Here is a 22,559-nt window from a genome sequence, read left to right as displayed (position 1 = left end):
CACAACACCACAGCAGTGGTAAAGAATGTCCACCAGCGTCTGCACTTCCTGAGAGTCCTCAGGAAATTCAACCTGATCTCGCTCCGGGAGCCGAGGGGGGGTTAGCACGGAGTGCTAACAGCTGATCTCTTGAGTACACGATCGATCCGTAGCTCAGAGTTTCGTCTCCGGACACAACCGCGCAAAAAACAGCCCACAACAGCAGTTAAACCACCGCAAGTTGTATGTCCATTGCTGAGATGAGGTAAAAATAAAATAAAGTAGTAGTAGTTTCGTGTGGTTTTCACACCTCCTGTCTCATCCCTGAAAGCCAATTCCATTTTTGAGGTGTGTAGTTGAGAGCAAGTTTTAACGCTTGGTTCGACCACCAGGGTGAGATTCCTCTTAGTCAGGCCCCCAGAGTGCTAGCTGCACTCCAGGGAGCCGCTCAAACCTCCACACGACGGCAACGTGGGAATCTCGGTCGTGGAGGCCCTCACAAGTGAGTATCTAATCACAAGTCGTGTTCATCACCTTCAACGTAAAGCCAGCGAGAAGGCCTTACTGTCATCAGCTCGATCTGATGGGCTATCGTAACTGTCTATCAATTTTGAGAGCCATTGACACGCACAGCACAGACGCCCGTAGCTAAGAATCTGAAGGCTGCGTTGCATTATGAAATCTGCCTAGCAACACAAGATAGCTGAATTCTAATTGGACAAAAATTCTCATCTAAAAAATATAATGACATGAATGTGAATAATAATTTTTGTTTATAAATTGAGTGATATAGTTATTAGAATTATTATCATAAAAATGATCATGATTTCTTTATTATATTAGGCCAGCAGAATAGGCCTTGACCGGCCACCAATGGTATGAATAATACTAATTAATATAATTATTCAATAATAAATTTATATGTGAGAATTGACTATTTCCCCCATTTTTCGTGGCAACATTTTCGTAAGCACGTCAAGCAGGTCTGCATTTGGGGATAGGCAGATGAAATTTCATCAAATATGTACACTGAATAAAAAATAATTATACAGTGCGGCAGTTCCGATTGCTTTGAGACAAAGGAAGCTCCGCGTCCTCTAAAAGCCCCAACTCCCAAAAAAGTGGTTAGATTTGTATTGTAATCTGTAAATTTTATTGACTAAATGGGTGTTAGAGTACCTTCGTCTTTTGTTCTGAATCAGCGACTTATGGCTTTTATGGTGCACATAGTCGTTCCCTATGCTTATCTTGATACAAAATGCTTCTATTTGCTCTTATTTGTCCCTAAACAGCTTTGCACAGACTCTCAGTCACAGGCCATTTTATTGGAACACTGGAAACATTTTGCCCGCTTTTTTAAGCCTTTAAAATGTCATAACTTCCCTAACGCTTAACATATTGACAAAATTTAAACAGCATTTTGTTCCTATATTACAACTATATCCAATGACATTAGACTTGCTAAAGAAAAAAAAAAGATTTTAATTTTGTTGTCACATACCAACCTCAACCCTCTGGTACAATAGAAGAGAATAGAAGAATAAGTAGATAGGACATTAAACCAAACCAAAATAATAAGGATCCTTGCATATTACACAAAGATGTACAACCTCAACAAGAATAGGTAAAGTTATTATTTATGTATCTCTTTTTGTGAATCATTCTGTTTTAATAGCACATGCTGTAATGTTTGCAAAGAGTAAACCACATTAAAGTCGTGCTAGAAATGAGCAATTTGTGACTTAGTTTCCAGTATTCATGTATTACCTTTGATGGAAACATTTCCTCAACTACAGTACGTAGCCATTATGTCTATCTTGTTGAGTGTACTGGCCCTTTAACTGAGAGAACGAGTGAAAGACAGAGAGAGAGAGAGAGAGAGAGAGAGAGAGAGAGAAAGAGCACAAGCAAAAACATGGAAGCAATACGCGCTATTGAGCCAAATGTATCTCAGTATCCACACTGATACCATTCACGTCCTAGCGTGCACTGAAACCACCAAACCAAACTCAATCCAAGGACTGGCTTCAGGCTGTCAACGTCGGTAAAAGACACAAATTCACTCGCGAAGTAAAGTAAAAGTGAAATGCAATCAAATGCTTTTTTTTTCAGACTTAAGAGGAGTCACATGTCTTTGTTTCATTCGTCAGTAAAACACATTTATAGAATGAAAAAACTTTTGAGACAAATAATATTATATGGTTAAAATGTGATTCATCAAGATTAATAACAAAGCCTCAAATTGAGTCCCACCCATGCAAAATAATTTTATAACCAAATAGAATTTCCCGTAGTTTGATCCAGAGGATGTGGCTTAATGAAGCCTTATGACAACAATATATATTTTAATTTCCTAATAGCACATTTTGTTGAGTGTTTCTTTTCTGCTGGCATACAGGATTTCCCAGCTGGGTTTGAGTCACTGATGATGTAGAGGTTCAATCGTCTGACTTGCGTGCAGGCAGCATGGATTCTTTACCCACGCAGTGATGGTGTGAGTTGCTCTATGTCACCACACTGTATGTGCCCTGTGATTGACAGGCAGTCAGTCGTGGGTGCAATCTGCCTTTTGCCTGAAGTCAACTGGGATGAGTGCAGTAGAAAATGGATCCAGGGTATTTTTTTTCATGCAAAAATGTTTTTTTCATTCCATGCCAAAAGTAGGATTTGAAAGCCAGATGTTGTTTTATGAGTCACTCCCAAAAGCATTTACATCACAATAAATAATAATTTTACGTTATTTCTTTCAAGCACCCAAAATATGTACTCCAATGCACATTTGGCTGCCAGGATGGCCGAGTGGTCTAAGGCGCCGCGTTCAGGACCCAGTCTCCCCAGGAGGCCTGGGTTCGAATCTCGAATTTCCCCATTGTGGGACTAATAAAGGGAATATTATTATTATTATTATTTCAATTACATTAAAACATTTCACTTGCATTAAAAGTGTTGATGAAGATGATGATTCACTTATTAGATAAGAATCATCAAGAAAGGTTTAAGGACTTAACCCAGCCCTGGGAGGGAGGATTTGAAACCGTGCTCGGGTGCACGGAGTACTTTAAGAGTTGGCTGAGAAGGAATGACGTGGAGGTGTAGACACCAAACGCAACTACTACTACCCAGCCCTGGAAAAAAGACAATTTTCTCAAATTAATACTTTTGAAATGATGATAACACTAACATTCAACATCTTTGTTGGTAATTATTACTAGGTATGGTTGGGCGATATGACTGAAAAGTATTTCATGATGTAAGTATTTCATAGTGGTCAATATCGGGATATATTGATTTATTTATTTTTAACTATTGAAAATACAGACCTGGAAAAACATTGCCACTATATTGCACATTAATACTAGCAGTGATGGGCATTTCATCGAAGGGACGGAATGGTCCGTTTTGGGGACGGAGAACGAGAAGTTATTTTAAAAGGACAAACTAGGGCAAGGATGGAAATAGGTTTTCATCCTTCCCTTTAATGGTCCCGAACTGGGCCAAGTGCCACGTACATAGAATTCAAATATTTGCATTCTGAGCAGAATGGAATCTTGTAATGCTGTCGCGCGTAGTGGCCCTTTAATTGAGAATCCAACTGAAAAAGAGCTAGAGAGAGAGCTGACTTGACGTAGGCAATAACATGAAGTGATACGTGCGGCTGTGTGAAGAAGCAATTGAGTGCCAAAATAAGCATCTTAAGTTGTCTTTAATTTGAGCAAAGAGATCCATCCATCCATCCATTGTCCGCCGCTTATCCGGGGTCGGGTCGCGGGGGCGGCAGCTTCAGCAGGGAAGCCCAGACTTCCCGCTCCCCAGCCACATCTTCCAGTTCTGCCGGAGGGATGCCCAGGAATTCCCAGGCCAGCCAGGAGACGTAGTCTCTCCAGCGTGTCCTGGGTCGTCCTCTGGGCCTCCTGCCGGTAGGACATGCCCGGAACACCTCACCAGGGAGGCGTCCAGGAGGCATCCTACACAGATGTCCGAGCCACCTCATCTGGCTCCTCTCTACGTGGAGGAGCAGCGGCTCGAGACTAAGTCCCTCCCAGATGGCCGAGCTTCTCACCCTATCTCTAAGGGAGAGTGCAGACACCCTGCGGAGGAAACTCATTTCAGCCGCTTGTATCCGAGATCTTGTTCTTTCGGTCGCGACCCACAGCTCGTGACCATAGGTGAGGGTAGGAACGAAGATCGACCGGTAAATCGAGAGCTTCGCCTTTTGGCTCAGCTCCCTCTTCACCACGACAGACCGATACAGCGTCCGCATCACAGCGGAGGCTGCACCGATCCGCCTGTCGATCTCTCGCTCCATCCTCCCCTCACTCGTAAACAAGATCCCAAGATACTTAAACTCCTCCACTTGGGGCTGGATCTCCTCCCCGACCTGGAGAGGGCACTCCACCCTTTTCCGACTGAGAACCATGGTCTCAGATTTGGAGGAGCTGATCTTCATCCCAACCGCTTCATACTCGGCTGCGAACCGCTCCAATGAGAGTTGGAGATCAGGGCTTGAGGAAGCCAACAGTACCACATCATCTGCAAAAAGCAGAGATAAAATACTGAGGTCACCAAACCGGATCCCCTCATTGCCTCGACTGCGCCTAGAAATTCTGTCCATAAAAGTTATGAACAGAATCGGTGACAAATCCAACCCTCACTGGAAACAAATCTGACTTACTGCCGGCAATGCGGACCAAACGCTGACATCGACGGTACAGGGACCCAACTGCCCGTATCAAGGGGCTCGGTGCCCCGTACTCCCGAAGCACGCTCCACAGAACTCCCCGTGGGACACGGTCGAACGCCTTCTCCAAGTCCACAAAACACATGTAGACTGGTTGGGCAAACTCCCATGCACCCTCAAAGACCCTGTAGAGAGTGTAGAGCTGGTCCACTGTTCCACCGCCAGGACGAAAACCGCATTGCTCCTCCTGGATCTGAGATTCAACCTCCCGATGGACCCTCCTCTCCAGTACCCCTGAGTAGACCTTACCAGGGAGGATGAGGAGTGTGATTCCTCTATAATTGGAACACACCCTCCGCTCCCCCTTCTTAAAAAGGGGGACCACCACCCCGGTCTGTCAATCCAGAGGCACTGTCCCCGATGTCCACGCAATGTTGTAGAGGCGTGTCAACCATGACAGCCCCACAACATCCAGAGTCCTAAGGAACTCCGGGCGGATCTCATCCACCCCCGGGGCCTTGCCACCGAGGAGCTTGTTAACCACCTCGGTTACTTCAGCCCCCGAGATAGGTGAGTCCACCACGGAGTCTTCAGGCTCTGCTTCCTCAATGGAAGGCATGTCGGTAGAATTGAGGAGGTCTTCGAAGTATTCTCCCCACCGACTCACAACGTCCCGAGTCGAGGTCAGCAGCACCCCATCTACACTATAAATAGTGTTGATGGTGCACTGCTTCCCTCTCCTGAGAGGACGGATGGTGGACCAGAATTTCTTCGAAGCCGTTTTTGCTTCGGCAACCACCGAAGCCGTATTCCGCTTGGCCAGTTGGTACCTGTCAGCTGCCTTCGGAGTCCCACAGGCCAGAAAGGCCCGATAGGACTCTTTCTTCAGCCTGACAGCATCCCTTACCGCTGGTGTCCACCAGCGGGTTCGGGGGTTGCCACCACGACAGACACCGACCACCTTACGTCCACAGCTCCGATCGACTGCCTCAACAATGGAGGCACAAAACATGGTCCACTCAGACTCAATGTCCCCGCCTCCCCCGGTACCAGGGCAAAGTTCTGCCGGAGGTGGGAGTTGAAACTCTTTCTGACAGGGGATTCTGCCAAGCGTTCCCAGCAGACCCTCACAATACGTTTGGGTCTGCCGGGTCGGACCGGCATCTTCCCCCACCATCGGAGCCAACTCACCACCAGGTGGTGATCAGTTGACAGCAGCGCCTCTCTCTACACATGAGTGTCCAAAACATGCGGAAAACAAGCAAAGAGATAAAGTGCAAAAAATACAGCCATCTGTACAGTACGACCAGGTTCAATTACCGTGTCTAACGATAACTGCGTCTTCCAGTGCTTAGAATATAGATAATACCACATTTAATAACGTGACGATTCTTTGTCCAAAGGGGCTAATGTATGAACAAATCTGTTTTTAATTGCTAAATGTAGCTATTGTGACTTTTAATCAGGTCTGTTTTGTAGTACGGAAAGCCATGTGAATTGTAAAATAGCCTGCTAACCAACTTTGGGTAATGTTTATGTATATTATGAAACCTTTGCTGTAAGCTTCATGCATGGATGTTATTATTTTTCTTTTTGATGCTGTGTTACAGTTGAGTAACACATTGCTTTTTTCCCATTTGCAAATACGGAATCCTGTTTTGTTTTTCTTAAGTTTAATGCAAAATTTATGCTGTTACAGTAATACTGTAAATCTTGCAGGAAGCGGCCAAATCAGTTTTCTTAGCTTAATGTTAATATTAATCTTAATAATATTGTAAATGGTGGTGGGACTAAAAAAGTTCTGATTTCAGGCTCGCTCTTAATTAAGTTTTGATTGGAAAATTATGTATTTAGTTGTGTCTTACCTGAAATAAGTGGTTTCATACAGTACGATTGCTGATTTTATATTTTGGAATGCTAATACAACGTGTTGCTTTAGCTCCCTGCTTACTCCTGAATTGCGTGTGAAGGGGTGTGCTTGTGTGTGTGTGTTTTTTTCTTGTTTATTTTACCAATATTGTGATTAAAGTGATAACTATGATACATCGGGTGACTAGAATGGTGATATTGAATTTCCATGCCATCCCACCTCTCGTAAGCCTACAGTGACTCTTTATTGGGTGATTTTTATTCTGCTGTTTTTAGATCAAGAAAAGTGCGGAATCCAATGAAATTCCATGTCAACCAGAGGCCGCGCTTCTTCTCTTTTTTTTTATTAGTATTATTTCAGCAAAGAAAAGAATTTTAAATGAAACTCTTAATACACTCGAATCCAGCAGAGCCGGCCGGGCACAATATGTGATGTGTCACTTTCTTTCTGTTCTTTTCTCGTGTTGCGCGGCCGACATCTCAAAGGATGTTTCATCAAGAGCGAGCATGAATAATGTATTCATTCTGTACAATTGAGGCTGCTGATTGGAGTGAAGGCATGAACCATTTTTTGCATTCTTTTCGGTCACTGAAGGTCAAAGCGCATTAAAGCCAAGCGTGTTGTTTTGTCATTGGGCTGATGAGCTCGGCAAAGTCAAATGAACTGACAGATTATGTCCCTTTTCACGGCAAACAAAAGCAATTTTTGTGCGCTCGTCTTCCTGCCACAAATTGCTTTTCCGATAATAATGAAATATGAACGCCAGCCCCGAAACATCAATAAGGCGATGGAAAGTGGCGAATTTGCGTTGAGTTATCGGGGATGATAATTGCTCACTTTGAGTCTTATTACTTCCGGACTCGATTCATTTGTAATTGTCACGATATTTGCTGGCCCAATGCAAACGTTCTTTTTTGGTACAAAATGAGAATAAGAATGAGGACAGAATGTGTTGAACGAGTGAATCCACATTGACATAAAATGTGTTTCCACAGAAACCAGTCATCCAATTATTTGCAAATGAAATCACATTTCCACAATACTGTATTGGATACATGACTTGCTCTTTTTGCCTTTTATTAGGTGTTTTTGTCTTTCTACTGTGTGTGGGTTTAAGTGTATCCATAATGAAGTTAACTAACGGTTCCCAACCTGATAATTGCGAAATTGACTTATTGTTTGATATTTATTCTTACGGACTGGACAAATGCTCATTTGCAAGGATGTTTGTATTGACTCTTATATTATCTCATCTATTATTGCATAGCATCATTGTATGTGTCAAATGTTGCCCAGTTGGCATCCATTGCAGCCTGGTCATCCTGGAAGGGGGATTCCTCCATCTGTGGTCCCTTCTCAAGGTTTCTCACTTTTCCCCTAATGAGGTTTTGTGAGTTTTTCCTTGCCCTCCTGGGGGTTAAGATCGGGGATGTCGATTGTGGCTATGTAAAGCCCTTTGAGACTGTCTGTGATTAAGGGCTATACAAATAAAATTGACTTGACTTGACTATTGACTTGTAGACATATATCATCAGCAGTCATGCTGAGTCGTTCCCGGTCCTGTCAGTCACCTTTCTTGCCTCGTTTAAACTGTTCACTTAAACCAGGGGTGTCAAACTAACTTTTGTAGATGGCCACATCGTAGTACTGGTTTCCCTCAGAGGGCCGTTATGACTTTGGAACCCATATAAATGTATGATCACCTTGCGTTATCACATACACACAACACAAAGATGGAAAGCCAGTTTTGAAATCAGAAGGCAGTCAGTAATTGTTTGTTCGACAATTCTTTAATTCATTTTAAAAGGGGAAGATTGGTAACATATACATGGATGGCACTATATCATATTCCAATGTTGTAAAAAGTGAAGAAAATGTGCGAGAAACAGAAAGTTGATGCACATGATTTGCCCTTCGCGGGCCATAAAATGAGGTCACGGGCCAGATCTGGCACCCAGGCCTTGAGTTTGACACCTGTGACTTAGACTGTTTCAGTTCAGTTCGCATGTGCCCCATCGTTTCATAGGCACCCACAACTCTTTATGTAATTTATTGATGAGGCGCAGCAGTGTGCAGTAGCGCTAACCGTAGCCAAGTAATGCTAGCCGGCGCAATCATGCGCATCGGCTAACAGCTGTCCTCTTTGCTCTCTTTTTGCACTATTTTATTGCTTGTTTATGCACTTCTGCAAGCATTCGCTTCCACCGCCAGGAACTTAAAGAGATTGACAACTATCACCAGTTATCTGTTTCAAATTGGTAGCAAAAAAGATGTACTCTTGCTCTCCAATGGAAGATCTCTGGTGGATAGAAATGTGATGGAGAGTTGACAGCTCGCTCAAATCGCTATACGTTCAGACAAAAACGTTGGCATCTGTGAATTATACAAGACTCATTGAATTATTTGAGTTATTATTTATGATAGTAAACATTAGATCAGTTGAACACAACCAAGCCAAGTTACCTGTTTTACATGACAATTTCATAGGGAACCACCAAACAAATGTATTTGTAAGGGGCTGCTTTTCCACCCGTGGCTGGAAAAGCAGTGTGGAAGGGACCCTTTAACCGCGGACACAGGAGATGCAGTGCTTAACAGAATGTTTATTAGTACAATGGTACTTACAATACAAACGGGCGCGGAGCCGACAAAGTCCAACATAAAGCGCTGGAGGGAAAGTACACTCCAGGAGGAAAATATTAACGATAACGAAAAACGCTTGCAACGCAAGGGAAAAGAACAAGAACGGAAATCGCTTGCCGCTGAAGAGCAAGGGGAGTCAATTGGGAACGAGCAAAGGAATCCGACAAGTACAGGGCACGAGACGTAGTCAATTGGCGTAACAAAGGTCATAACACGAGAATCAAGGAAACGAGGAATCAACACAGACGTGGCACGTAGCGAGAGCAATGAGGAAGGAATAATCCGACGCTGAAGGGTCAGCGTCGGAGGCTTAAATACACTGAATAATCATGGCTAACATGACACAGCTGTGTGGCCGGTGGGCGTGTCTCTCCGGCCGTGAAAACATGGCATGACGAGAATGCCGGGAGGCACGCCCACGGGCCAGCTGAGAACATAAACAAACAAAACACAAAGACACGTGGCATGACAAAACACGGATCATGCATGACAGTACCCCCCCCTTAACGGACGCCTCCTGGCGGACTACCGGGCTTGCCCGGGTGACTACTATGGAAATCTTTAATGAGCGTGGGGTCCATAATCCAGGAGCGGGGGACCCATTGGCGCTCCTCCGGTCCGTAGCCCTCCCAGTCGACCAGATACTGCACACCCCTGCCCCTGCGCCGAGAGTCCAGGATTTCCCGCACTGTGTACACCGGACCTCCCTCGATGATCCTCGGCGGTGGAGGTGGGGCGGATGGAGTAAGCCGTGGGCATGAGGAAATGGGTTTGAGGAGGGACACGTGGAAGACGGGGTGGACCTTCATGGTTGCAGGGAGCTTGAGCTTGACCGCCACCGGGTTGATGACGGAGTCGACCTCGAACGGCCCCAGGAAGCGTGGGCCCAGCTTGCGTGAGGAGCCTGCGAGGTTGAGATCGCGGGTTGAGAGCCATACCTTGTCGCCAGGGTGGTAGGTCGGGCCGGTCGGCGACGGCGGTCAGCGATCTGCCGGTTGCGTTCGGCGGTGCGGGACAAGGCCGCTCGGGCCTCCCGCCAGACGTGGTGGGCGCGCTTGAGGGGGAGCTGGACGGAGGGTACCTCGACCATCCCCTCCTGGGATGGGAAGAGCGGGGGCTGGTAGCCGTAGGCCGCCATGAAGGGCGACTGTCCCGTGGCCGACGACACCAGTGTATTGTGGGCGTATCCCACCCAGGACAAATGGTCAGCCCATGACGACGGCCGGTCGCCGCATACGCACCGTAGGGTGGCCTCTAGGTCCAGGTTGGCCCTCTCGGACTGACCGTTCGACTGGGGGTGGTATCCGGAGGACAGGCTTGACGTGGCCCCCAGCGCTCGGCAGAACAGCTTCCAGACCCGTGAGACGAACTGCGGGCCACGGTCCGACACAAGGTCGGCAGGAATCCCATGAAGCCTGAACACATGTAAAATCAGCAGTTTAGCAGTTTCAAGAGCAGAGGGGAGTTTGGGCAGGGCGACGAAATGAGCAGACTTGGAGAAACGATCGACGATGGTGAGAATGACGGAGTTGCCCCTTGAGGCGGGCAGACCGGTCACGAAGTCCAGCGCGATGTGTGACCAAGGTCGGGTAGGAATGGGTAACGGATGAAGTAACCCTGCCGGCGGCTGGTGCGACGCCTTGCTCGTCGCGCAGGCGGGACAGACCTTGACATAGTCCTTGACGTCGGCCCTTAGCTCGGGCCACCAGAAGCGTTGGGCGACGAGGCCGAGGGTGCGACGAACTCCGGGGTGACAAGCCACCCGGGAGGAGTGTCCCCACTTTAGTACCTCCCCGCGAAACTGGTCCGGCACGAACAACCGGCCCGCTGGGCACCCTGACGGTTCACCTTCGTCTTCCTGTGCCCGCTGAATGCGCTGCTCCATCTCCCAGCGCAGGGATCCCACCAGGCAGTGGTCTGGGATGACGCTGTCCGGTTCCGGCTCCTCCTCAACTGGATCGTGGACTCTTGACAGGGCATCGGACTTGACGTTCTGGGAGCCGGGTCGGTAGGTCAAAACGTAGTCAAAGCGGCCGAGGAGCAGGGACCACCGTGCCAGGCGTGGGCTCAGTCTCTTGACGGATCGTATATATGACAGGTTCTTGTGGTCGGTGTACACGGTGAATGGATGGGCTGTGACCTCCAGCCAGTGCCGCCACTCCTGGAGGGCGAGAACGACGGCGAGGAGCTCCCCGTTTCCCACGTCGTAATTGGCTTCGGCAGGGGTGAGACGGCGAGAGAAGAAGGCGCAGGGGTGGAGCTTCTGGTCGACCGGGGAACGCTGGGACAGCACCGCCCCCACTCCCGAATCAGATGCGTCCACTTCTACAATGAAGGGGAGATCGGGGTTAGCATGGTGTAAAACGGGCGGGTTAGTGAAAGCTTTCTTGAGGGCCGAAAACGCATCTTCAGCCTCCCGATCCCACGCAAAGCGTGTCTTGGTGGAAGTGAGACGCGTAAGGGGGAGCGCTCGGCGGCTGTAGTCCTGAATAAAGCGTCGATAGAAATTAGCAAACCCGAGAAAACGCTGGAGCTGTTTGCCGTTTGTGGGTGACGGCCAATCCACCACGGCGCTTATCTTGGCCGGATCGGCCTTAAGCTACCCCTCCTCTTCTATGAAGCCCAAAAATTGGACTGAGCGTGCGTGAAACTCGCATTTCTCCGCTTTCACGTATAGGCGGTTTTGGAGGAGGCGCTGCAACACGGCCCGGACGTGCTGCTGGTGCTCCTCTACAGAGCGAGAGAAAATCAAGATATCGTCGAGGTAAACAAAACACGAGACATTTAGCATGTCGCGGAGCACGTCGTTAATTAAATTCTGGAACACGGCGGGAGCGTTAGTCAACCCAAAAGGCATGACCCGGTACTCGAAGTGCCCTATGGGGGTCTTGAACGCGGTCTTCCACTCGTCCCCCTCCCGAATGCGCACTAAATGGTAGGCACTGCGCAGATCTAATTTTGTGAACACGGTGGCGGATTGCAGCGGGGCGAAAGCGGAATCGAGCAGCGGGAGAGGGTACCGGTTCTTTACAGTGATTTCGTTTAACCCCTTGTAGTCTATACATGGACGTAATGTCTTATCCTTTTTCGGAACAAAGAAGAAGCCCGATCCTACCGGAGACTTGGACGGCCTAATCAGCCCCGCTGCCAGGGACTCGGAAATATACTCCTTCATCGCCGCTTGCTCCGGCTGAGAGAGCTTATATAAGCGCGCCGATGGGAGGGGCGCGTCGGGCACCAAATGTATGGCGCAGTCGTACGGACGGTGGGGAGGCAGGGACTGGGCCCTGTCTTTACTAAAAACCTCCCTGAGGTCGTGGTAGACCCGGGGCACGTTAAAAAATCCAAGCCCTCAACCTGTCAGTTAGACTCTATGCCTATACCCACTTTGTCAAAACCTCTGTGTCACCGATCAGCTCCAATTTATTCTGCTCTTTTCTCTTGTTCCATCAACTCCTAAAAGGATTGCAACAACTGATTCTATCAACCTTAAAAAAATTCTGCCAAATATCCAAAACACCATGCATGTCCGAAACCCTTGAAAAAAAAAATGGTTCCCAAACCTTTTCACCAACAATCTGTCTTGAAGAACTCCAGTCTGAATTACATCTGCGACACAGCACAGCTGAAAATAAAAAAAAAATCTGCTGCATTAGCTGAATGTGCAGGAGTCTTGTTTTTGGCAGGAATTTTAGACTTAGTCTTAGCCTTAGTCATTTGGACAAAAATGCTTATTAGTTTTCGTCAGATTTAGTCATTCCTATTCGTGATAGTGTTAGTCTAGTTTTAGTCGACAAAACCTCAAAAAGGTTTTAGTCGGTTTTAGTCGACGAAAACTCAAAAAGGTTTAAGTCCGTTTTAGTCGATGAAAACGCAAAAAAAGGTTTTAGTGTAGTTTTTGTAAATGTATTAGACCAAAACTCAAAAAGGTTTTAGTCCGTTTTAGTTCAGAATAGGCATACACGGTTTCCACCCAATTGCAAAGACTTTCTGATTGACTATTCAGGATAATGCATTACAATCAATGCTCAGTGCTCCAAAATAAGCCGAGAACCAAATTGTTTTATTTGGCAACTGATGTGGCTTTATTTCACTTAAAGCAACATAAAATAAAAACGTTTTAACAACATAAACTTGTAGTTAACTTGTTCTATAGCTATAATACAATACCACAAGTACAAACTCTATCAAACAGGTCTTGTTTACTTGTACCAGCTTGCGGTTATCAGAGCGAAGTAGCCTACCGAGTGTCACTGTCGCCATGGTCCGTCAAAGGAAAGCGTGTCAGTGTGTGTGAGCCGAGACGAATGACCGCAGACCTGTTCATTTTGTTGTGCCCGTGTGTCTGCGGCACATGCGCCCTGCGTGCTGTCCCGGTGGTGGGCGTGCCCAAACGAAGGATAGGTTGCACCAACATTGCATTTTTTGAAAGACAGTACAGACTTGTACAATAGGGGATGTCATTAATTTTGAGCGTCTGACGAACCACACACTACCAATTTCGTCCCATCTCGTCTCGTCAACGAAAATTTCATGTACGTCACGTCATGTTTTTGTCATCAAATAACATCGTTTAGCTCGTCATCGTCTCATTATCGTCATGAAAAAAGGGGTGTAAACAAAAAATTTTCGTCATCGTCATTGTTGACGAAAACAACACTGATGTGCTTTCCTATACTATCAGCCTTTGGGCCCTATTTTCATGCCGAGTGTAAATTTAGTATGAGGCACGGTCTATATCTCCTTAAAGGTATGGTTGGATCTGCTTTTAATATGTTTTGCAGACATGTGCAAGCGGATTGTAGTGTGACAGATTTTTCCTTGCCTTCCACGGTGTGATGATTTTTATTATTTGATTTAAATACAATAAAGCTGATAATCATAATACTGGGGAAACACGGTGAGTGATGAGCTAGCACGTCCGCCTCACAGTGTAGAGTTCCAGGGTTCGATTCCAGCTCCGGCCTTCCTCTGTGTAGTTTGCATGTTCTCCCCATGCCTGTGTGGGTGTTTTTGAGTACTCCGGTTACTTTCCACATTTTTAAAACATGCATGGTAGGTTTATGGAACACTCTAAATTGTCTTTAGGTGAGATTGTGAGTGTAAACGGTTGTTTGTCTATTTGTGCCCAGCGATTGGCTGGAAACCAGTTGAGTGTACCCAACCTACTGCTCGTTGACAGCTGGGATAGGCACCAGCATGCCCATGACCCTCGTGAAGATAAGCAGCTCAGATGATGGATGGATGGATGATAATACGGCATTCAATGAATTAATTTTTGTCAATGATTCAGAGGGTTCATTTTATGCTGCATGTACTTGTGAAAACACACAAGGAATATGTATAAAAAAAATAACCTTTTAGACGTAAAATATAGTCGCAGAGAGTTGTTAAGCAATACAAGGATACAATTAGACATTCTGGCGGCCTACGAAGATGCAGAGGACCACCTGACACCACTCCAGCTGCTGTTCGAGTGACTCCGCGAGTATGACCTCATCATCAACACAGCCAAATGCCAGTTCAGCTTGTCACCAATTACCTTGCTCAGGCACCGCGTCGTCACAGGGAGAGGTTTTCCTTTCTACCAGCGTGGATGCTGTCACCAATTTCCCATGCCCCTCCACTGTGAAGTCTCTGCTAGAGTTGTTGGGGATTGTGAACTTTTGCTACAGAGCTCACATCATGCGGCTCTTGTATAAGGCCCTGCAGAGAAAAAGGCCCAAGGATGTGGACAGGTTTCAACTTTCCCAAGGCTGCGTTTTGTGACCACTGCACCATCCACCATCTCATACTGCCCGAGTCGCCCTCACGAACGTGACGTGTCAGATTGCGTTGTGGGTGCAATGAGTAAGGGATAAGTGAGAGGGCATGGCAAACACTGGCCTTCTTCAGCAGGCAGCACTTTCACGAGAGGACGTACAGCACATTTGAGCTCATCTGCCTCTTCCTGAACATGCAACACTTCAGCTTCGAGTAGTGGTCCCCAACTACCGGGCCGTGGGCTACTCAGATGAAATAATAATAAAAAAATAAAATAAAAAATTGTACAGTACATCCAGTTTAAAATGATTTTTTCGCTGGGTTACAACATCTTGATGCATAAAAACTCAACTTATAAAGCAAAAATGGGACAATATTCGTGTGAAGAGCTGTGTGGGCAGTTGAGTATATCCTACAATTTAGTCATCACTTTTTTTTTTGTGGTTTCATTTGTTATGGAGGATTTTAGTGCTCATTTCATCTGTTATAGAAAATTCAACATAAATGGGAGACAATTGTGACTTTTTTGTTTTATCTGTTAGTGCCTGACTGATTAATACTCTGGCAGAGTGAATCGACCCATATTAGGTCTATTAAAATCCGGAAAAATTGGCCAATTAATTTTTTCAGATATTTTTTCTTAAACTTAAATACATTAAAACATAATTCGATTTAAAAAAAAAACAATGTTATTTCTGTTGTAAAGGTAAACAAATACAATAACACCTAAAGCAAAATAGGCTTTTGAAGTAGGGTTTCAAATTAAGGTGGATACTCAATACTTAAATCCTATCCTGAGTTTGAAATCCTAACTACGACCATGAAATCATGAAGAAGGCGGATGTGACGTCATCGAGCGAGTCTAAAGACGACCCCATTGGGCCAGTGAGGCCCACGCACATACTGGGTCAAACAGGCAGTGCGCGTACCCAGCTCATGAAAATATTTGTTTTTTTGCATCTTTATTGAGGACTTTTCATTTAGTTTTTACCAATGTAATCATCCATCCATCCATCATCTATACCGCTTCTCCTCACGAGGGTCGCGGAGGGTGCTGGAGCCTATCCCAGCTATCTTCGGGCAGTAGGCGGGGGACACCCTGAACTGGTTGCCAGCCAATTGCAGGGGACACATAAAGACGAACAACCATCCGCGCTCACACTCATACCTAGGGGCAATTTAGAGTGTTCAATCGGCCTACAATGCATGTTTTTGGAATGTGGGAGGAAACCGGAGTACCCGGAGGAAACCCACTCAAGCACGGGGAGAACATGCAAACTCCACACAGGATGGCCGGAGCCGGGATCGAACCCACGCCTGATGCTGTCTCTCACTGTGAGGCCATCGTGCTAACCAGTCGGCCAACGTGCCGCCCCAATGTAATCATTGTAACTGTATTATTTGTAATTGTACCTCTTCCTAAAAAAGCTGTTAGGGTATTATTTTTTTCATGTCCCATACACTTTAACACTCATTTGTAACCTTACTAGAAAACCGTAACCGTAGTTTTAGACCCTAATTTGAAATCCTACTGCCCTATACTGCAAGTGATTAGGCCAAATAATTTGGGCTGATTTATTATTTAACATACACAGGACAATAGTAGCACTTCAACAATATTACTATTTTGAGTGAGTTGGATTTTTGTGAAAAACTGTACAAATTGAGTTCATACATTTTATGTTGGTTTCTTTCTATATATATATATATATATATATATATATATATATATATATATATATATATATATATATGCAAGATATCCCTTTGCACTGGAAAAAATGGTGGCTCGTTAATACATGCATTGACAAAAGTATTATCAACAGTAAAATATAGCAAGACCACATATTTTGCACCTTTTATTTTGCATGTATGTATTTGTCCATCGTTAAAAGCATTTTTGTCACAGATTTTGGTTTGGAAGTGCAAGGTTCTATGTAGCCCCAGTAGCAATCATAAAAAAATTGTGGCTCCCTTCCAGGATGGCCGAGTGGTCTAAGGCGCCGCGTTCAGGACCCAGTCTCCCCAGGAGGCCTGGGTTCGAATCTCGAATTTCCCCATTGTGGGACTAATAAAGGGAATATTATTATTATTCAACATTTAAGTTGCCCATCCTGGGATAGATACATGGCAAGGCACTAAGGATCCAGGTAAGGAAAACAATCTATGGGAGCAATCCATACAGAGAGGTGCCATATAGTCCGTAACAACAGATGATAAACTCCTCACAAATATGAAGACGCAACCCCACCTAAAACACACCTTTCTGCATGGAGGCTCTCATGAGGCAACTCTGGAGTCAAGAGTTGTAAAAAGTTTTAATCTCAAAGAGATTCAAAGTCAAGAAGACAAAATAAGAGAATAAAATAAAAGATAAAACGATATTTAATGGATAGGCTCCAGCACCCCTGCGACCCAAGTGACGATAAGCGTTTTAGATCATGTATGAATGGATAAAGGAAAAATAGGCCAGTAGACTATTTTAAAAAAATTAAAGAAATAAATAAGTGAACAGATAAAACACCAAATTAATTTATTAATAAACGAGTCAAAAGCTTTACTAAATAGGTGAGAATTGTACCTTCTTTTAAAAATATCAATAGACTTTGTCGTCCTGATGCCTTCTGGCAGGCTTTTCCAGAAGTGCATAAAGGCTGAGTGCAGCATCTCCATAAGTTTGTTCGAGCTTTGGGAACAATTAAAAAGGCCGGCACCAAAGCACTTCAGGGACTGTGAGGGTTGATATCCAAAGCCAAAATGCAAATCCTCCTGCCTGATACAGGTGTCAAATCCAGGTCCAGAACGTAAACCGTGCCACTGTTTGTCTTGTCAACACAGCTTCTTCTACTCAAGAGCTTGTATACCTGCTGGTTGAGTAGAAGCATATGAGCGGAAAACAAACTGTTAATTTCTGCAAATAGACTTGACATTTCTGTCAGATAGGAGGATTTGTATTTTGACCGTTGACATGATAAAAGCATTTTAGATAGATGATGATGGCCTCTGTAGTGTGGTGCATTATCAATTTATATATATTATTTAGAACCCTAAACTTCCTTCCTGTAGTATTCCCAGAAATTCCAATTACAAATATGCTAAAGACACCCTGAATTAAATATCGCTACAATATATATTTGTACATATTTTTTAATCACTGATGGTGTCGTGGTATATGTGCCTGACTTGTGTGCCGCCACTCAGTGACAGCGTGATGTGAGTGTGAATGGTTGTGTGTATCCATATGTGCCCTGTGACTGACTGGTGGCCAGTACAGGGTGTACTGTCCTCTGCCTTTCGCCTGAAGTCAGCTGTGATATTCTCCAGCTCGCGTTGCCACCTTTTATGAATGAAAATAAGAGATGCCCATCTTGGGGCCGCGGCCCCTGTAAGATGGCGCGGCCGTTACAGTGTTGCATTTCTATTGGTGTCAGTGTCATCAACACAAAACTATATCTTTCTCTTCTTTTGGCAGATGTGGAAAAGAATGCATAGTCGTTGGGCACAATATTTATTTCCACAGCTACCTGTGGGAAGGTCAAGACCCTGCCTCACATTGTTGAGCACAATGTGCATCTGCCTTGGAGGACATCATTCTGTTTCTTCTTCAAGTTGGAAAAGACAGAGTTGGGAATTCCATCATTCACATTTGGATTGTCTGCACTAAACACTTTAATTGATCAAAACAAAATAAACCAAATTTGGCCAGAGACTCCTCTATGCATGTTCCAATCACACACCCACATTCTTAATGAAATGAAGCCCTGTAGTATTGAACTGCATTTTTTTCTGATGCCTTTATTGGGTGCATCAGTCATTATAGAGAATTTAATGCATCTCATTTCAGGATCTGCGGAACATCATCAAATTCTTTGTTCTACCCATAGTTTTTTAAAGTCTTTTTGAATCTGGTAGAATCTTTTTAGCTATTATCTGCACAGTCAGCACTGTTGTAGGTAAGGTTGTAGGTTTGACTGTGTGGTAAATTTCAGCTGCAGGGGACGAGGATCCCACCTGCCTCTATTATGACATGAAAATCAAGACACTGAAGACTGTGTTCATTCAGAATATAAACTTTTTGGTATTGAATACACAATTTGGCGTTTTATATTTCAGGAACGCGGCACCGTGGCCCAACTGGTTAGCACGATGGCCACACAGTGAGAGACAGCAGCGGTCGTGGGTTTGATCCCGGCTCAGGCCTTTCTGTGTGTAGTTTGCATGTTCTCCGCGTTCCTGCGTGGGTATCCTCCGGGTACTCCGGTTTCCTCCCATATTCCAAAAACATCCATGGCAGGTCTATTAAACACTCTAAATTGCCCCTAGGTATGAGTGCGAGCGTGCATGGTTGTTTGTCTCTGAGTGCCCTGCGATTGGCTGGCAACCAGTTCAGGGTGTTCCCCGCCTACTGCCCGAAGACAGCTGGGATAGGCTCCAGCTCCCCGCGACCCTCGTGAGGAGAAGCGGTAAAGATAATGGATGGATGGATGGATATTTCAGGAACATATGCAGGTTATACATTTAACAACAAAGTGTTTTCTCTTCATATTATGTACAGCACCCTCTGTAATTGTCGGCACCCCTGGTTAATTAAGATGTGTTGAAAGACTTTAAATAAACTCAGTTTTTATTGCAGAAGTATACTCTCATCCTGAAAATTGTAGACATAGTCCACCAGAGACAGAATAAAGCTCGTCCCGTTGCCATCGCAGTCCCCAGACCTCAACCCAAATTAGAACCCGTGAATTGAGTTAAAGTGTAAAGTGCAAAGGAGAGGACCGAGGTCGCTGGATGACTTTGAGAGATTGTGCGGAGAGGAATGGTGAGAGAGCCCTCTTTCTGAATTCTCCCATATTGTGAAGCATTATTGGAAGATTAAATGCTGTTTTGTTGGCAATAGACGAATGTGTGGGATTCCGGGGGTGTTAATAAATGTGACACTCATTATTTAATGTGAAATAATGATATATTTAATGTGTTTTTTTTCCACGCTGAATGAATCTAATTAAAAGTTGGATTATACACTCTTAAAAAAAATAGTCCATTATTAAGGTAAGAAAAAAAAACCATCTTTTCCAGGGGTGCCAATTATTATGAAGTGCACATATACATATCAGCTCTTAATCCATTTGTGTTATTCATCCTTAAATGGTCATACATATAGAAAATGTATATTGTATTTGCTAATACAACTGTACTGCATATTAAATCGAGGATCATTCATTCCATTTAAAAACTCATCCTTAACAATCAAACAACAAGAGTCCTCTAAAATAAGAGGTTTAAGACACAAGCACGACGAAATAACCACTTTGACTTTGACTTTAACTTTGAATGCCCAAAAGTCATGAAAACGAGAATGCGTTTATTATATTGATATAAAGTATCTCATTTAATTCCTTCGGTATTTGGGGACATGCAGACGAAGTTACATCCAATTTGTACAATGCCGAAGAGAATAATACAGTGCCAACATTTTGTCACCTAACCGTGCATGGGGAGAGACGCAGGGGAGCTGTCCACTGGGATAAGACAGCCGTCTATTGCTAGCGATGGTGTGGGAATCCGGTAGCCAAACAAACAACAGGCAGATGCGGGTCACACTGCAGAGATCGATTTTATGGCAATCCTAGTCGTTCCCTATGCTTTACTCGACTCAAAATGTTTCTCTACACAGCCGCACGCCGCTTTGCACAAACACAGTCTCAGGGTGTTCTATAGTTTTCAAATTCTAACAAGCATTTTTGCCCACCTTTTGAAGTCTTTAAAATGTCATTACGACCGTAATTCTTGACATATTGATAACATTTAAATGTTTTTTTTTCTTTATTCAAGCTATTGTCAGTGACAATGGTCTTGCTGATTAAAAAAGAAAATAATTCAAATGTTGTTGTCAGCATCTACTTTCACTTTTATTTATTGAGTGATGGGAGGATAACACTTGAATTACATTGGTCAACTAACTAGCTCCTCTCTAGATTATGTAACGGTCTGGACAAGAGTCCACAATTGTCTCTGTAAATGTTATTTAAGAGAAATCAATAACTAGGTTCTATACAGTGATAACTGTTGGCTCGCAACAACCATGCGTGTGGAGTCAGGCAACTCATTGAGCGACATGTATTATGACCAGAGATGGGCATTCCATCTTCGTGACGGAACGGTCCCTCTTGGACAGATGGCCATTTTGGGGACGGGAGAATGAAAAGTTTTTTAAAAAGTCATTAAGCAAGGGCGGGAGTGGGGTTTGAGCCGTTGTTGTAATTGTCCTTAACTGGTACCGCCGGTACAGAATTCAACTGTTTGCAATCGGATCAGAATGAAATCTTGCAATGCTGTTTCATTAACTGAGAGTTCAACTGAGAAAGAGAGAGAGCGACTCGAACTAGGCCAAAACATGGGAGCAATATGCGGGGCTGTATGAATAAGCAATTGAGTGCCAAAATAAGTATCATAAATTGCATTTAATTTGAGCAAAGCGATGAAGTGCAATAAATACATCCATCTCCACATTGCGACACCAGTCCGAGTTCATCCGTGAATTTTCCTCGCATGACAGCAAGAGTCTTAGAAATGTTCCGGTACTCTGTGTAACAAAAGCTGTACTTTTTCTTTGTTTGGGGAAAATAAATATCTACCGGTGTTAATAATATAGATAATACCCCATTTAACACAAATAATCATAATATACCATTCATCCATTCTCTGTACTACTCAAAAGCAAGCAGCAAGGGTGTGCTGGAACTCACTTTCAATGTGGAACTGCCTGAATTGATCGCCAATCAATCATAGGTCACACAAACAAGCAAATCATCCCAACTCACGCATCCATCCATCCACTGTACATCTTATCCTCACTAGGGTCTCAGAATGGTGGAATTATGTGTTTGCTTGCCTAATATACATTGCGAACTAATGATGATGTCTTTGCTATAACGATATACTGTATATCCCTGTACAATATAAAAACGTCTACCACACGGTATAACCCTATAATTTTTATACCGTTATTTTCTATTTCAGATTTCCACACTGTTACGGAGGGAATCTTTTTACGATTACTTCCCTCCAGTCGCGAATAAGGTTACACCAAGCTTAGAGGGGTCACCAATCTGGTCACCGGTTGCTGTGGATTGTATTGAGGGATCCACTGGTAGAGCAAAGCGCTGCCTGAGCCACAAGCAGCGGAGTCTGGGCCCCAAGATTTATTTGAAGTGCGGATGATCAATGTGCCCTGCAATTCACATTATTTCTTGGAGTCAGCGTCATTCTTCATCGATGCACAAGCCGAGTGATCCATCGCTAAGAGTTGTCACTGTTTGGTTGGGTCTGGCTGGCTGTCGCTGGAGGAGCCACCGGTTCCAGATGGTTGACTTTCGCCAGTCTGGTATTCTCAGTGTTGTCTCGGTGTACTCTCTCTCTCTCTGAAGTCCTGCTTGTCATGTTTTATTCACTTTATTTACAGCCCACAGCTCGCACACAGCTAGCATGACATCCATATATCTACTTTTATAACCTGTAGCCACATTCCACTACTTTGTCTTTTAATTCTTCTTTATTTCTTATCTAGCTAGCTATATTATCTCTTTACTTGATGCCTCTAGTGTGCAGTTCAGACACGGCAGTTGG

The 22,559-nt window shown here is 44.5% G+C and overlaps 1 pseudogene; it reads right to left on the bottom strand.

The window, feature by feature from the left end:
- Nucleotides 1-22,075: 22,075 nt before the first annotated feature.
- Nucleotides 22,076-22,241, bottom strand: LOC148323137 (5.8S ribosomal RNA; annotated as a pseudogene).
- Nucleotides 22,242-22,559: the final 318 nt, after the last annotated feature.

This window comes from Idiotropiscis lumnitzeri, chromosome 14 (genome assembly GCF_059441095.1).
Source record: "Idiotropiscis lumnitzeri isolate Australia: NSW breed Sydney's pygmy pipehorse chromosome 14, RoL_Ilum_1.0, whole genome shotgun sequence".
Lineage (NCBI taxonomy): Eukaryota > Metazoa > Chordata > Actinopteri > Syngnathiformes > Syngnathidae > Idiotropiscis > Idiotropiscis lumnitzeri.
The sequence above is the reverse complement of the archived record's forward strand: the minus strand, read 5'-3'. Positions and strand labels throughout refer to the sequence as shown.